Genomic DNA, 15248 nt, shown 5'->3' with positions numbered 1-15248 from the left:
AGGCTTCTCCCAGCTCTGATGCTGGTCATTAGTAGCCTACCAAATCATCATTAGAATGTCATCATGCAGCCTTACAATGTATTAAAAATCAATACATATAGCCCAACGTTTGTAGAACAAGTTACATGAATAACTCTAAATTAAGCATATAGGAGTACCTATTTATTTGTTAACCGCATGTGCGCACTCCCTCAAATCGTTTGGAGAAAATATATATTTTATTCAGCTTTGTTCAATTGTATCCGTCATACTATAAAACAATATAAAATATTCCATGGAATTCTAAACTTGTCTGATAAATTAACTAGTGTAGCCAACAGCCATTGGGCATAGCCATCACAGTACCTAACATAAGGACAACTATGCTAGGGCTGGGCGATATGACAATATACACTGCTCAAAATAAAGGCAACACTAAAATAACACATCCTAGATCTGAATGAATGAAATATTCTTATTAAATACTTTTTTCTTTACATAGTTGAATGTGCTGACAACAAAATCACACAAAAATTATCAATGGAAATCAAATTTATCAACCCATGGAGGTCTGGATTTGGAGTCACACTAAATTAAAGTGGAAAACCACACTACAGGCTGATCCAACTTTGATGTAATGTCCTTAAAACAAGTCAAAATGAGGCTCAGTAGTGTGTGTGGCCTCCACGTGCCTGTATGACCTCCCTACAACGCTTGGGCATGCTCCTGATGAGGTGGCGGATGGTCTCCTGAGGGATCTCCTCCCTGACCTGGACTAAAGCATTCGCCAACTCCTGGACAGTCTGTGGTGCAACGTGGAGTTGGTGGATGGAGCGAGACATGATGTCCCAGATGTGCTCAATTGGATTCAGGTCTGGGGAACGGGCGGGCCAGTCCATAGCATCAACACCTTCCTCTTGCAGGAACTGCTGACACCTTCCAGCCACATGAGGTCTAGCATTGTCTTGCATTATGAGGAACCCAGGGCCAACCGCACCAGAATATGGTCTCACAAGGGGTCTGAGGAGCTCATCTCGGTACCTAATGGCAGTCAGGCTACCTCTGGCGAGCACATGGAGGGCTGCGCGGCCCCCCAAAGAAAAGCCACCCCACACCATGACTGACCCACCGCCAAACCGGTCATGCTGGAGGATGTTGCAGGCAGCAGAACGTTCTCCACGGCGTCTCCAGACTGCCATGTCTGTCACGTGCTCAGTGTGAACCTGCTTTCATCTGTGAAGAGCACAGGGAACCAGTGGCAAATTTGCCAATCTTGGTGTTCTCTGGCAAATGCCAAACGTCCTGCATGGTGTTGGGCTGTAAGCACAACCCCCACCTGTGGAATTCGGGCCCTCATAGCACCCTCATGGAGTCTGTTTCTGACAGTTTGAGCAGACACATGCACATTTGTGGCCTGCTGGAGGTCAATTTGCAGGGCTCTGGCAGTGCTCCTCCTTGCACAAAGGCGGAGGTAGCGGTCCTGCTGCTGGGTTGTTTGCCCTCCTATGGCCTCCTCCACGTCCCCTGATGTACTGATGTACTGGCCTGTCTCCTGGTAGCGCCTCCATGCTCTGGACACTACGCTGACAGACACAGCAAACCTTCTTGCCACAGCTCACATTGATGTGCCATCCTGGATGAGCTGCACTACCTGAGCCACTTGTGTGGGTTGTAGAGTCTCATGCAACCACTAGAGTGAAAGCACCGCCAGCATTCAAAAGTGACCAAAACATCAGCCAGGAAGCATAGGAACTGAGAAGTGGTCTGTGGTCCCCACCTGCAGAATCACTCCTTTATTGGGGGTGACTTGCTAATTGCCTATAATTTCCACCTGTTGTCTATCCCATTTGCACAACAGCATGTGAAATCTATTGTCAATCAGTGTTGCCTCCTAAGAGTGACAGTTTGATTTCACAGAAGTGTGATTGACTTGGAGTTACATTGTGTTGTTTAAGTGTTCCCTATATTTTTTTGAGCAGTGTATATATTTTAGGGCTATATTTTAAGTGTTTTCTATTTACCCATTTTAGATATTCATATTTTGTTACTTGCTCAATTGACAATTTGCACAGGTTCTAAATAAAATAATCAAATATGAGTAAGTACCTTTTAATTTGTTGAAAATAATTCAAAATGTAATAAGAAATAGGCCTTTACAAGTGGTAATTTAATATAAACTATTTATTCATTGAATTTACAGAAAATGTGCTATATTGTGATATGTATCGTTAACGGGATATGAAATTACCTATCAGGATATGAGATTTTGGCCATATCATCCAGCTCTACTCTATGCTATTATTTTCTTCTGAAATAGACATTTTCTTCATATTATGCTTCTTTAAACCCGTCTAAAATATATCATGGATTTATTGTGAAGGTGTAGGCTACATTACAAGTACAGTTGAAGTCGGAAGTTTAGATACACCTTAGCCAAATACATTTAAACTCAGTTTTTCACAATTCCTGACATTTAATCCTAGTAAAAATTCCCTGTCTTAGGTCAGTTAGGATCACCACTTTATTTTAAGAATGTGAAATGCCAGAATAATAGGAGAGAATTATTTATTTCAGATGTATTTCTTTCATCACATTCCCAGTGGGTCAGAAGTTTACATACAACCAATTAGTATTTTGTAGCATTGCCATTAAATTTGCCATTAAATATGATTGGGGTCATTGTCCATTTGGAAGACCCATTTATGACCAAGCTTTAACTTCCTCACTGATGTCTTGAGATGTTGCTTCAATATATCCACATCATTTTCCTACCTCAGGATGCCATCTATTTTGTGAAGTGCACCAGCCCTCCTGCAGCAAAGCACCCCCACAACATGATGCTGCCACCCCTAGGCTTCACGGTTGGGATGGTGTTCTTCAGTTTGCAAGCATCCCCCTTTTTCCTCCAAATATAAAGATGGTCATTATGGCCAAACGGTTCTATTTTTGTTTCATCAGACCAGAGGACATTTTCCAAAATACTTATTTTCCACCATAATTTGCAAATAAATTCATTAAAAATCCTACAATGTGATTTTTTTCTCATTTTGTCTCTCATAGTTGAAGTGTACCTATGATGAAAATTACAGGCCTCTCTCATTTTTAAGTGGGAGAACTTGCACAATTGGTGGCTGACTAAATACTTTTTTGCCCCACTGTATGTCGATATAGAACTCGTTTTACTGTGGATATAGATACTTTTGTACCCGTTTCCTCCAGCTTCTTCACAAGGTCCTTTACTGTTGTTCTGGGATTGATTTCCACTTTTCGTACCACAGTATGTTAATCTCTAGGAGACAGAATGCATCTCCTTCCTGAGCGGTATGACAGCTGCGTGGTCCCATGGTGTTTATACTTGCATACTATTGTTTGTACAGAAGAACATGGTACCTTCAGGCATTTGGAAATTGCTCCCAAGAATGAACCAGACTTGTGGAGGTCTACAATTTGTTTTCTGAGGTCTGGGCTGATTTCTTTTGATTTTCCCATGATGTCAAGCAAAGAGGCACTGAGTTTGAAGGTAAGCCTTGAAATACATCCACAGGTACACTTCCAATTGACTCAAATTATGTCAATGAGCCTATCAGAAGCTTCTAAAGCCATAACATCCTTTTCTGGAATTTTCCAAGCTGTTTAAAGGCACAGTCAACTTAGTGTATGTAAACTTCTGACCCACTGGAATTGTGATACAGTGAATTATAAGTGAAATAATCTGTCTGTAAACAATTGTAGGAAAAATGACTTGTGTCATGCAAAGTAGATGTCCTAACCGACTTGCCAAATCTATAGTTTGTAAACAAGAAATGTGTGGAGTGGTTGAAAAACGAGTTTTAATGACTCCAACATAAGTGTATGTGAACTTCTGACTTCAACTGTAATTATTAGAATTTTTTAGATGGCTTGGAGGCTGTGTGTGTAAGCAAAGAGATGCTAAATGTGTTTATGTTAAATGGTCAATTACCGTGAGACCGACCGTTATTTGCTTGACAATCACCAGCCGGCAAAATGTTGTGACCGCCACAGCCCTAATCCTATGGGCATGTTACGGAGTCATTGTAGACTCGAACACACACCCTTTGGCAGCCTCCTCGACAGGGTTCAGAGGTACAACATTCCAAAAGAACAACTCCGACATTCCATCATTCCACAGGAGGAGGCCTACGGAACAGCAGCGGAGAATTCTGTACACACATTCCAGCAGATCTCCCCCATAGAAAATAACCCTGTGTCTGTCAGCTCCTCAGCTCTGCATCAAAACACAGCACACAAATGAAGGGAGGGGCTCAAATGAACATGTGGAGGTTAGAGGAAGAGAGGAAGACAGGAAAGGAGTGAACCCATGACGTCAGCGGTAGAGAGAGGGGTGAGTTTTTTGTGCCTCCTTTACAGCAAAACAGAGCAGTTACAGGAACTGCAGGGCTGTGGAGAGAGAGGGGATTACGATGCATCCGAAATGGCACCCTATTTCCTATATAGTACACTAGTTTTAACTAGAGCCCGCATAGAACCCGCCAAGGAATCGCAATTTCTCTCTCTCCTCAATTTTGAGAATAGAAACCATCTCAAGATGGCTCTCCTCCAGGAGAAAATTATTCCTCAGCCAGCAGTCAGCCAAGAGACTTCTCTATTCACTGTGAGCCTGCACGCCTCATAACTTTGAGGTGTGTATGCACACTGAGTATACCAAATATTAGGAAAATCTTCCCAATACTGAGTTGCACCCCCTCATTGGGGCATGGACTCAACCCACAGGGATGCTGGCCCATGTCTCTAATGCTTCCCACAGTTGTGTCAAGTTGGCTGGATGTCCTTTGAATGGTGGATTCTTCTTCTTTTTTTTACCCCTTTTTCTCCCCAATTTCGTGTTATCCAATTGTTTTAGTAGCTACTATCTTGTCTCATCGCTACAACTCCCGTACGGGCTCGGGAGAGACGAGGGTTGAAAGTAATGCGTCCTCCGATGCACAACCCAACCAAGCCGCACTGCTTCTTAACACAGCGCGCATCCAACCCGGAAGCCAACCACACCAATGTGTCGGAGGAAACACCGTGCACCTAGCAACCTTGGTTAGCGCACACTGTGCCCTGCCTGCCACAGGAGTCGCTGGTGCGCGATGAGACAAGGATATCCCTACCGGCCAAGCCCTGCCTAACCCGGACGACGCTAGGCCAATTGTGCGTCGCCCCTAGGACCTCCCGGTCGCGGCCGGTTACGACAGAGTCTGGGCGCGGTTACGACAGTCTGGAGGCACAGCTGGCGCTGCAGTACAGTGCCCTTAACCACTGCGCCACCCGGGAGGCCAGTGGTGGATTATTCTTGATACACACAGGAAATGGTTGAGCGTGAAAAATCAAGCTGCGTTGTAGTTCTTGACACAAACCAGTGCGCCTGGCACCTACTACCATACCCCGTTCAAATGCACTTAAATGCTTATGTCTTACCCATTCACCTTCTGAATGGCACACATACACAATCCACATCGCAAGGCTTAAAAGTCCTTCTTTAACTTGTCTCCTCCCTTTCATCAACACTGATTGGAATAGATTTAAAAAGTGCCATCAATAAGGGATCGGTGTTAGCAGTTGATGTTACTCTTCAATAACACAGACGCCAAAGCAAATCAGGGTGAGAAACATAGGAAATATTCTTACAATAGCTTGCACCTGGATTCATCTGGTCAATCTATGTAAAGGAAAGAGCAGGTGTTTTTAATGTTTTGTATAGTCAGTGAATGTGTGAGAGAGTGTGTGCACTTTGCGTGTGTTAGAGAGAGAGAGAAAGAACTTGTGTGTGTGTGTGTGTGAGTTGCAAATGCTAGTGTTTTTGCCTGCTGTGTGTTTGGGTTGTGAGTGTTCGACAGTATGCGTGTGTGGAGACTTGTTTCAGCGGCCCAGGGCTACCTAAGGTGAGAGAGAGTTCAGATTCCCTCTGACACATCTGTCCCAGAGGACCGAGCAACGAGCCAATCAGCTTCCTACTGCCGGATCCAATCCTCCTACTGACCTGACCCCTCCCCTTCACTCTGCGATTGAATTTCCCCTAAGTACAGATTAATGATCAGCTCCCCCTCTTCCAATCTTAACTATAACTATTAGCGGATAAAACTTCAAAGCAACTTTACAGCACTGTGCCTTTCACTACAAACACCCTGGCCACTGGCCAACAACACATTAATTACAATATACTATGTACATATCCAGATAAAGGACTTGCAGAAACAACCGTTTTAACATGACATGGTGGAACAGGGTAGGCCTTAGTCATTTTTACATTTGACATTTTAGTCATTTAGCAGATGCTCTTATACAGAGTGACTTACAGTAGTGAGTGCATACATTTTCTGTATTGGTCCCCCATGGGAATCGAACCCACAACTCTTGCATGCTCAACCAACTGAGCTACACAAGACATTAAACGATTTGTCATTAAACAATGAGAAACGGTGTATCATTAACGAAGAAATCAGCCATTTAGACACATTAAAACAGTAACACGGGAACAAGTGCCTTTCCACAGAGTTTTCATTACATTGGAGCATCTCTACATCTCTGTGGTGTGTTTTGTCTCACTGCCCTCTGGAGCCCGGCAGATCACACAGCAGCACCCGCACTCACAGATGGTGGAGTAGCAGATTCACCTCGCGCGACACAATACTACGCCACAGTGTACACCTGGAACATGTTCTGCAGGCCACAACGAAGTGGAACTGGACCGTTCAGGTAGAAATATGTTATGTAGAACAAACATGCCTCTGACGGGTGGAATAGGGATTCATGTCATTTCTATCTAAAATGTTCCACAATGTTTGCCTATTGAACATGGCTCTGCTGCACTGAATGATGTCTTCAGGTTCATGACCATGTGGGGCATCTTGTTTGATGTGACTTTCAGTCCTGTGGTGAGGACAGCATGAGCCTTTTCACACCAAACTACAAATCCCACAATGCCCTGCATTGCCAATGTGTCTGTTCGCAGTGTCCAGTGCTAACCCAATGCAGTCATCTCTGAGTTTTCATTACATTTTTACAAGTCATCTCTGTAGATTCGCTTTATGGTAGATGTGAAACAAACCACAAAAAAAGCAGATTGTGACATTGAGACATTAAGCTAGACTAGTCTCAGTGCCTCTGCCCTAGGCCTTGCTGCATGACTCAGTGAGCTTTGGAGATCCCCATCAGCCTCAGGTAAACCAACTAGAAAGACACATACACAGCGTGGAGAGATAAAGTGGGATATAAATAAAACATTTGAAGAAAAAACAGCAAAGAAAAAAATCCTCAACATCCCTGGGGTGTCTTCAAAGACAGAGACAGGGGAATTGTTCAGTTGGTCATAGCCGCGGGCATGTTGGTTCATCACTCTCTCTCGTTCTCCTCTATTGCTCTGCTCAGTCATTATTTTCTCTCGCTCCCTCCCTTGTGTTGTTGGTAAAGGCAGGGAGAGCCCAAGGGGTGATTGTGAAGCACATCCATGGTTTGATAAAGCCAGGAGAGGCAGGAGGAGTGTAGTGGGTTATATCACTGCAGATACAGTACTTGGCAATTGAAAACAACATTGAAAGTAGTTGATATACCCCCAAATCTCTATCTAGCCCTTCCTGTAAGCTACATCAGTTAACTGTAGTATCTGCAAGTATAAGTAACTGCAAGTGTAGCTACTAGTGCACAGTGAAAGGGATAGATCTCAAATACAGATGCTTGCATTTTCTTTACACTAAATCTAAGGCAAGAGACAAGTCTATATGGATTCTGAGGTTTCATCAATATAAAGATGACACTCATGCCAGTCCATCCTGTCCTTCCAGAACAATAAAGGGGTGTTACCAACCCAACACAAGGTGTGCATCCAAAATGGCACCCTATTCCCCTAGCCCAAGGGTGCCATTTCAGATGCACCCCTTGTGTCGTCTTACTAACATCCCCTTAAGGCTCCCCATAGGGCTCTAGTCAAACGTAGTGCACTAAGTAGGGATAGGGTGCCATTTCAGATGCACAAAGGTGGCAAGCCTACACAGGCCTAAATTATGGTTTTAAAGTCCTAAAGCAAAGGGCATTGTCAATAAAGCAACATATTTGGTTTTGTTAACAATTGCCCATCCTCTCTAAAAGCAGCAGCAAATGACATCTACATTTTTCAAAATGTGAATTGTTTGGACATGCAACAGGCTATTGGCCAGTGATCTGTTCCTTCAAAATGAAAATCACAACTACAATATTTGTGGTATTATTCTTATTCTCGTTATATTGTAGTGTTATTACAGTATCATTTTTATTATGCATGCTTATATTATGAATATTAGGCGTTTTATTATTATCACTGAACAGTTTAGATTTGATCATAGGCCTATTTTTTACCTTGCACAAAGCACAATTTGCCCACCTAGGCCTATTGTAACTTCATAGCTACTTAAGGGGCTATTTTGCCATCGTACTAGCCTACATTCCAAAAGCATAATCACCACCGCAAATAGGAGAAGTAATAACAAAACATTTCCCTGGCAGCTATTGCACGCATAGGTCTACAACACGTCAATGAATGTCAGCTCTTGTCCTATATCAAACTGAAAGATTGACTTGGATTCAGCTGATGTGAGAAAGTGAAATAAATAGTTTTCCCTATCTGTCCTCTCTATCATGTGGACGCGGTCCTGAAATAATTACAGCGCTCAGAAATGTACTTGTTTTTTTATGTCACACATTCAACGTCCCGACACCATTTTGAGCAGCACGAACCTTTACCAACAGCCAAAATGTTGCTGCATGAGTAGGAAAAATGTATAGCCGGGACAAGAGGTCGGCAGCAATTCCTTTGCACTCACTCTCGGTCCCTGTCATGTTTTACAATGCATCATTTAGATCCAAAGCCGTTGCAACCGCGATCAGGCTACATTGTTGGACACATCAAGCCGCATTGCTACACACAAACACTATTGTCTTGTTTTCTTTGCCCTTGGATCTATGGCGTGCAACGTGTAGCCTAGTTCATCCATCTGTAATATTTTTAACCATGCATGACCATTACATATTTTATATATGCATAGCAAATCTATATATTTACATTCTCAGGGCACATCTGTCTAAAATATTAGATCACGTTATAATATCAAACTCACCAAATGTCAAAGGGAATTTGTTATCGTGGAGCACCTTGCCTTTAATTATATGCCGAGTTCGGTGTTGTCACTGTTTTCCCTTGATCAGTGCTGGCAGTTTTCTCCAAGGTTTACTTCGGTGGGTTCTCTAAGTAGCGTTTTGGTAACGTCGACATCCATACAAAGTGGGGGGATGGGAATATTGAGAGAGAGCAAAGGAGAGGTATCGGAGTGGCAGTAAAACCACAGAGTTTCTAAACCCAGAAGCGCAACATCGCGATACTTCCGGGAACGCTTGCGAAGCAGACCAAGCAGACCAGGCCGGTGTTTGGGGTTTGTGAAGTAATTTAGATAAGTTATTTTCAAACTGACAAGCTTTCGTCAAAAACAACATTATATTGAATGAGAGCCTTGATTTGACAGTCTGCATATATGCGCAGTTCAGCGCAAGACGACCGTTAGAGCGGATGACTATGCGCATGATCTTAGCTAGCCAACGTAGTGTTCTATTTATTCCATTCCATTTAATTATCAGGTAGAACTGAAAACCAGCAGGCTAAGACCTCGTAGGCTATCTTTTGGAAAATCAGTTATAATCATATTGTACTGTCTTGGGTAAAACCTTGAAAACACAATGGGAGGAACTTTTTCTTATAGGTGAATGTCAAACAGGGACCAATTCAGAAGTGTCGCTACCAGAGGAGACTGGTGGGAGGAGCTATAGGAGGACGGGCTCATTGTAATGGCTGGAATGGAATGTAAGGGTATCAAACATATGGAAACAACATGTTTGACTCGGTTCCATTTATTCCATTCTATTTAATTATCAGGTAGAACTGAAAACTAGCAGGCTATGGACCTCGTAGGCTAAGAGTTGAATACCTTTGCTCTATAGAATGAGCATGACAATAGCAGGGAGGGTTTCCTATAAGAAATATTGGAAATCAAATTGGAGATTTGTGCCAGATGACTTTGCAAAACATACTTGGCCTTCCTGCCTTTTGAGCTCTGTTGTGTTTTCACTATTGCCATGGCAATCATGAGTGATGGACATAATAGCACTATAATATGTTTTGTATGCGAATAACAAACAGTGGGAGTCCCACTTTTTTTTGATAGTTTGACTGAGTTTTATAGAATCAGACAAACATGGCAAGTCAACAGAAAACCAAATTCTAACCTGTTTTTTAAAATATTTAACTAGGCAAGTCACCTCACGGCACTACGCCTCTCCCCTATTTGACCTAGATAATTTGTGTATGTATTGATATGCAGGCTATGTGTGCCTTTAAAAAACAACTTTGATGTAGTTCTGTCCTTGAGCTGTTCTTGTCTGTTGATGTTCTGTATTATGTCATGTTTTATGTTTTGTGTGGACCACAGGAAGAGTAGCTGCCGCTTTTGCAACAACTAATGGGGGGATCCTAATAAAATACCCCAAAATACCAAACTCAACAAAAACTCAAAAGCCTCAGCCCCAGAAAGCTACCAGGAGGTTAAGTAAAGGGACAAAAACATGCAACGGAATTTAGGGCCAAGCTTTACAGTGGCAACTGAAGATAAACACACCAGACAAAGAATCTATTAAGTTACCTTAGCTAGTTTGGTGTAAGGGTTTGATGTGAGGTGAGCTAGCAGCAGGTACAGTTGAAGTCAGAAGTGTACATACACTTAGGTTGTAGTCATTAAAACTCATTTTACAAACAGTCCACAAATTTCTTGTGAAGAAACTATAGTTTTGGCAAATCGGTTACGACATCTACTTTGTGCATGACACAAGTGATTTTTCCAACAATTGTTTACAGACAGATTATTTCACATATAATTCACAGTATCACAATTCCAATGGGTCAGAAGTTTACATACACTAAGTTGACTGTACCTTTAAACAGCTTGGAAAATTCCAGAAAATGATGCCGTGGCTTTAGAAGCTTCTGATAGGCTAATTGACATCATTTGAGTCAACTGAAGGTGTACCTGTGGATGTATTTCAAGGCCTACCTTCAAACTCAGTACCTTTTTGCTTGACATCATGGGAAAATCAAAAGAAATCAGCCAATAACTCAGAAAAAATTTGTAGACCTCCACATTTCTGGTTCATCCTTGGGAGCTATTTCCAAATGCCGGAAGGTACCACGTTCATCTGTACAAACAATGGTACGCAAGTATAAACACCATGGGACCACGGAGCCGTCATACCACTCAAGAAGGAGGCGCGTTATGTCTCCTAGAGATGTACGTACTTTGGTGCGAAAAGTGCAAATCAATCCCAGAACAACAGCAAAGGACCTTGTGAAGATGCTGGAGGGAACAGGTACAAAAGTATCTATATCCGCTCAGCAAGGAAGAAGCCACTGTTCCAAAACCGCCATAAAAAAGCCAGATTATGGTTTGCAACTGCACATGTGGACAAAGATCATACTTTTTGGAGAAATGTCCTCTAGTCTTATGAAACAAAAATAGAACAGTTTGACCATAATGACCCTCGTTATGTTTGGAGGAAAAAGGGGGATGCTTGCAAGCCGAAGAACACCATCCCAACCGTGAAACATGGGGGTGGCAGCATCATGTTGTGGGGGTGCTTTGCTGCAGGAGGGGTTGGTGCACTTCACAAAATAGATGGCATCATGAAGAATGGAAAATGATGTGGATATATTGAAGCAACATCTGAAGACATCAGTCAGGAAGTTAAAGATTGGTCGCAAATAGGTCTCCAAATGGACAATGACCCCAAGCATACTTCCAAAGTTATGGCAAAATGGCTTAAGGACAACAAAGTCAAGGTATTGGAGTGGCCATCACAAAGCCCTGACCTCAATCCTACAGAAAATTTGTGGGCAGAACTGAAAAAGCATGTGCGAGCAAGGAGGCCTACAAACCTGACTCAGTTACACCAGCTCTGTCAGAAGGAATGGGCCAAAATTCACCCAACTTATTGTGGGAAGCTTGTTGAAGGCTACCCAAAACAATGATTTGATTAGAATGATTAGATGATGATTAGAATTTATAAGCAAACAGCTGGAGGCAGGGCTTTCTCCTATAGAGCTCCATTTTTATGGAATGGTCTGCCTACCCATGTCAGAGACGCAAACTCGGTCTCAACCTTTAAGTCCTTAATGAAGACTTATCTCTTCAGTGGGTCATATGATTGAGTGTAGTCTGGCCCAGGAGTGGGAAGGTGAACGGAAAGGCTCTGGAGCAACGAACCGCCCTTGCTGTCTCTGCCTGGCCGGTTCCCCTCTTCCCACTGGGATTCTCTGCCTCTAACCCTATTACAGGGGCTGAGTCACTGGCTTACTGGGGCTCTCTCATGCCGTCCCTGGAAGGGGTGTGTCACCTGAGTGGGTTGATTCACTGATGTGGTCATCCTGTCTGGGTTGGCGCCCCCCCTTGGGTTGTGCCATGGCGGAGATCTTTGTGGGCTATACTCAGCCTTGTCTCAGGATGGTAAGTTGGTGGTTGAAGATATCCCTCTAGTGGTGTGGGGGCTGTGCTTTGGCAAAGTGGGTGGGGTTATATCCTTCCTGTTTGGCCCTGTCTGGGGGTGTCCTCGGATGGGGCCACAGTGTCTCCTGACCCCTCCTGTCTCAGCCTCCAGTATTTATGCTGCAGTAGTTAATGTGTCGGGGGGCTAGGGTCAGTTTGTTATATCTGGAGTACCTCTCCTGTCCTATTCGGTGTCCTGTGTGAATCTAAGTGTGCATTCTCTAATTCTCTCTTTCTCTCTCTCGGAGGAACTGAGCCCTAGGACCATGCCCCAGGACTACCTGACATGATGACTCCTTGCTGTCCCCAGTCCACCTGGCCGTGCTGCTGCTCCAGTTTCAACTGACCTGAGCCCTAGGACCATGCCCCAGGACTACCTGACATGATGACTCCTTGCTGTCCCCAGTCCACCTGACCGTGCTGCTGCTCCAGTTTCAACTGTTCTGCCTTATTATTATACGACCATGCTGGTCATTTATGAACATTTGAACATCTTGGCCATGTTCTGTTATAATCTCCACCCGGCACAGCCAGAAGAGGACTGGCCACCCCACATAGCCTGGTTCCTCTCTAGGTTTCTTCCTAGGTTTTGGCCTTTCTAGGGAGTTTTTCCTAGCCACCGTGCTTCTACACCTGCATTGCTTGCTGTTTGGGGTTTTAGGCTGGGTTTCTGTACAGCACTTTGAGATATCAGCTGATGTACGAAGGGCTATATAAATAAATTTGATTTGATTTGAATGATGATGAAAGAAATAAAAGCTGAAATAAATCATTCTCTCTACTATTATTCTGACATTTCACATTATTAAAATAAAGTGGTGATCCTAACTGACCTAAAACAGGGAATTTTGGTACTAGGATTAAATGTCAGGAATTGTGGAAAAACTGAGTTTAAATGTATTTGACTAAGGTATATGTAGCCCTCCGACTTCAACTCTAAGTGTTCATTTGCAGAGAGCACAGTCTTCTGAAATCTATTGACATTTGCAGACCCTGCAGTCTAATTCTGCTTTTATCACCACAAGTAATGTGATAGGCCTGTGCAGTTTACAGAATGACTTGACTTGAGCACTCTTTCCTAGAAGCCATATAATTGATTGCTGTCATAATAATGTCATAACAGGTGACAGCTGATAGTTATTTTACAAGTTGGCTGGTGTTTTACCAAGCAAATTAGCTGAACCACACATTGGTTTGTGTCATCATGATTGTTGAGATAATTGTCAAGACACTAGCTGTCATGAATGTTATTGACACATGATATGCGTTATGTAGCCCCTTTCGACGTGTGCTTTCCAGACAGCTAGAAGTCAGTGTTATTTCGGGCAGGCCAGTGGATTGGGTTAAAGAGGGTCTGTTATCTTAACAGGACAGGAAGTTGGTGGGCTGTGTCTAAAAACACTTACACTCTAAACATAGGGCTACTGTCACCAACATCTGTACCATTGACCACTGATACTATATCCTACAGAACACACTAGTAGAGAAATGCATTTGGTGGGCTATGATGAATGTTGAGGGACTGTCATGTTATGTAATTTAATGTCATGGAACTCAGTGGGTCACTGCTGACTTTGCTGACCATGATCTTCAATACAATAGTGTGTGGTACTGATAGGGGTAGGAATAGGACCATCTAGTGGCCACAGAGTGTACAGAGATAGAAAATAGAGTCTAGTTCAAGGTCAAACCCTGAGACAGGGGCTTCAGTTTGGTTAGGCAGGGTATGCTGACATACCCTAGCTCAAGACCAAAAAATGTAAAAGTAGGCTACAAAAATGTAGACTAAAATCATTCCAATCTAGATTAAATCGCTCGGAGAGAAGCTGTCAGCCTGCGCCCCTTTCTCTCACTTTAAGAAAGCAGAGCGCAGAGACAATGCCAGACAGTTTGCTTTGCTGGTCAGGCGTTTATTGCTTTGAATTTGAACTCAGCCAGCTGTTTTATGCACTGGTTACTTTCACATTGATGTTGGCATAGGTGGCACATCCAATTGGCTAGGAGAAGATACGCTTCCCCTAAAGTACATTTTATTAAATGTACCAAAATTAGCTATATCGATTCAAAATTAGCTATATCATTCAAAATACTAGACCAGAGAGCATGATTTGGCCACAGAGAATCATTAGCTTTAGATTGTTTTAAGTGTGTAATTTGGGCAGTGTGTGAAGCATATGGTCTACAAAATAGCTGATTGTTGAGTTGCAGCGGTCAGTGAAAGGCAGTTAAATAGGCCAATTGCAATATTTTACAATACAATCATAAGAAAAACAAAGTTTAGAAAGCAAATGGCTATTGCTGAAACGAGAAGACAAAGAAAATACTCTAATCTGTCTCCCAATTGACACCAGCAGAGAGGGATTGAGTTACATTATTATCCTAAATTATGATCTACTCATCACATTAGGAATAATAGCCCATCTTAAATTGGTCTAGTAATGCGATGATAGATGTATGCAATCGTTTATTATAAAGATGCAATTTTATAGTGAAAAAATTGCTTCTCCGAACTTGAAACTCAAGTGCCGAGCCTATGGATATCGGCATTTGAAGTCGACCTTGTTGTGACTTGATAGCTGAATTATGCATCTACACTGAACAAAAATATAAACGCAACATGTAAAGTGTTGGTCCCATGTTTCATCAGCTGAAATAAAATATCCCAAAAATGTTCCATACGGACAAAAAGCT

At 42.8% G+C, this 15248-nt stretch overlaps 1 protein-coding gene across 2 annotated transcripts in view; it reads right to left on the bottom strand.

Annotated features, from left to right (window-relative positions):
* The window catches only part of LOC112258031 (protein FAM168A-like), a 67554-nt gene extending 57999 nt beyond the window's left edge, over positions 1-9555 (bottom strand). Inside the window, exon 1 of one of the 2 annotated variants that reach the window (XM_042326939.1) lies at positions 9093-9555. The gene's annotated coding sequence lies outside the window, so the exon portion shown is untranslated. The remainder of the gene's footprint in view (positions 1-9092) is intronic. The other variant, XM_042326940.1, reaches the window with a different exon arrangement.
* Positions 9556-15248: the final 5693 nt, after the last annotated feature.

The sequence above is a fragment of the Oncorhynchus tshawytscha genome, linkage group LG09, assembly GCF_018296145.1.
Source record: "Oncorhynchus tshawytscha isolate Ot180627B linkage group LG09, Otsh_v2.0, whole genome shotgun sequence".
Lineage (NCBI taxonomy): Eukaryota > Metazoa > Chordata > Actinopteri > Salmoniformes > Salmonidae > Oncorhynchus > Oncorhynchus tshawytscha.
Note: the sequence above shows the minus strand (reverse complement) of the source record. Positions and strands in the feature narration are given on the sequence as shown.